The 2,500-nt window shown below is 22.3% G+C and overlaps 2 non-coding genes across 2 annotated transcripts in view; both read right to left on the bottom strand.

The window, feature by feature from the left end:
- Positions 1-941, bottom strand: part of LOC123303844 — a 4,577-nt gene extending 3,636 nt beyond the window's left edge. Inside the window, exon 1 of the ribosomal RNA XR_006535924.1 lies at positions 1-941. This exon is cut by the window's left edge and continues 3,636 nt beyond it. This is a non-coding gene — a ribosomal RNA (large subunit ribosomal RNA).
- Positions 942-1,576: 635 nt separating this feature from the next.
- On the bottom strand, positions 1,577-1,731 carry LOC123303838. Its single transcript, XR_006535919.1, has one exon. It is a non-coding gene; the product is annotated as a 5.8S ribosomal RNA (ribosomal RNA).
- Between the last annotated feature and the right edge of the window lie 769 nt (positions 1,732-2,500).

Here is a 2,500-nt window from a genome sequence, read left to right as displayed (position 1 = left end):
CTATATCGTCGCTGACAGATAAATTTTTAATAAAAAAAAATGAGCCAGTTCATTATCATACACCTACTGACAGTTAAATAGTATCATATAACGGCATAAAATCCGTATATATAATATGTTTTAATAAAAAAACCTATTTATACTCGTGGTGGATCTGAACGCGTTAATAACGCGACTCAATATCAATTTATAATTAATACCATCAAACAATTAATCAAGAAACATAGGCGTTTAACATACACAAAATATTATCAAAAAATAATATTGTACATTAATCAACGCACCAATGCCTATAGATTAATATTTAATGGGTCGCAACGTCCTACAAGATGAGAAGTGCATACCTCGTTATCATACAATTAACAATATACAGCAGTGCATATATTTTTACTAAAAATAAATTCCTAATAAAAATTTTTGTCACATGCTAGTACAAATTGGTTGATTAACGATAAAAAGTAAATGAATCTCATCTTTCGACCTTTCGGGTTTCTCAGGTTTACCCCTGAACGGTTTTACGTACTCTTTAACTCTCTCTTCAAAGTTCTTTTCAACTTTCCCTCACGGTACTTGTTCGCTATCGGTCTCGTGGTAATATTTAGCCTTAGATGGAGTTTACCACCCACTTAGAGCTGCACTCTCAAGCAACCCGACTCTAAGGAAAGATTCACCTATCATCAATAATAATCACTACGGGCCTGGCACCCTCTATGGGTATATGGCCCCATTCAAGATGGACTTGGATGTATTATATAACAATAGGTTTATATTGAATCTTCCTAAACACTACATTCCCCAAGTGTCTGTTTATCAGCCACGGGGTTCAGTGCTGGGCTTATCCCTGTTCGCTCGCCGCTACTAAGGGAATCCTAGTTAGTTTCTTTTCCTCCGCTTAATAATATGCTTAAATTCAGCGGGTAATCTCACCTACTCTGAGGTCGTAAAAGTTTTTAGAAGTATTAAAACAAAAATTTTTTTTATATATTATGTTTTTGTTATATTTTATAAGTAAACAATTTTCTTAATTATTCATACTCAAATTTTTTTAATATTATTATATAATATTATTTTTATATTTATCTAAAGAGAAGAAAATAAAAAATAAATAATTATATATATTAATTTTTTTCGAGTATATTGAAAATTTTATTACAAATAAAATATTCCATAACAAAATATTAATATATAATATTTTTGTTTATTCTTCTTTATTTAATATTTTAAAAATATATTATTAATATCATTTATTATTAATATTATTATTAACATAAAGTTTTATAATATTATATATAAATGATAAAAAATAATATTGATATATTAATTTAAAAATGTCGACAAATAATAAAAAATATATAAATTTTAAATGCTATTAAAAACATTTTATATTTATTTTTTTCTTATATTTGGCGTAAAACATTCATATATAAATAATTTTACATTTCTTTTATAAAAATTTTATTTATCAATTTAATTAAATATGAAAAAATAAATTTTCTTTTTTAATTATTGATAAATTTCTTTTTCATAAAAAAAATTTTATGTAAAATAATCTTTTATTATATTAATATAATGTATACGACCCTCAGCCAGATGTGGTCCGGGAACAGTATCCAAGGACCGCAATGTGCGTTCGAAATGTCAATGTTCATGTGTCCTGCAGTTCACAAGTTGACGCGCAATTAGCTGCGTTCTTCATCGACCCACGAGCCAAGTGATCCACCGTCCAGGGTAATCTTTTTAAATTTTAAATGTAAGTATTATTATTAATAATAATCTTTATTTTTAATATAAAAAATAAAATTATTAATTTATATATCTTTATAAATTCTTTTAAAATAAAAAAATTTTTCTAGAATATAAATTATATATTTTATTTTAATATATATATATATAAATTAAAGATATTATGGTATTAATAAATATATACATAACATTTTTGATATTTTTGTTAGTGCTAGCTAGATATAATAATTAATATTTGGTATATTTTATAGAAATGTATTTATTTTTTTTTTATAAATTATTTTCTACATAAAAATATATATAATATTAATATGGTACAAAACAAATGGGTTTGTTTTTTAACATAATAACTTTTAATAAAAAAAAAGAAATATCAAGACAAAACATAAAGAAATTTAAATTTGAAATAAATTTTATTCTTTAAAAAAATTTTATCTTGTGTTTTCTTTATTTTTATTATATAACATAGAAAAATAAAAATATAGATTATATCAATTATAATCTTATTTTATTTTTCTTAATAGAGATTATATACATATAAACAAATAATTTCAATATATTCTATTTTTAATTTCACTTTTTTATAAGAGAAATTATTTATAGATTTTATTAATAATTATTGTTTAATAATAATAATAATATTGAATATAAAAATATTTTATATGTAACAAATATATTATTAATATTTATATAATATTCTCTATATTATATGTATAGATATATTATGTGTATAAAAAAAGTTTGGCGTATTACTTTA

This window comes from Chrysoperla carnea (genome assembly GCF_905475395.1).
Source record: "Chrysoperla carnea chromosome X unlocalized genomic scaffold, inChrCarn1.1 SUPER_X_unloc_145, whole genome shotgun sequence".
Lineage (NCBI taxonomy): Eukaryota > Metazoa > Arthropoda > Insecta > Neuroptera > Chrysopidae > Chrysoperla > Chrysoperla carnea.
Note: the sequence above shows the minus strand (reverse complement) of the source record. Positions and strands in the feature narration are given on the sequence as shown.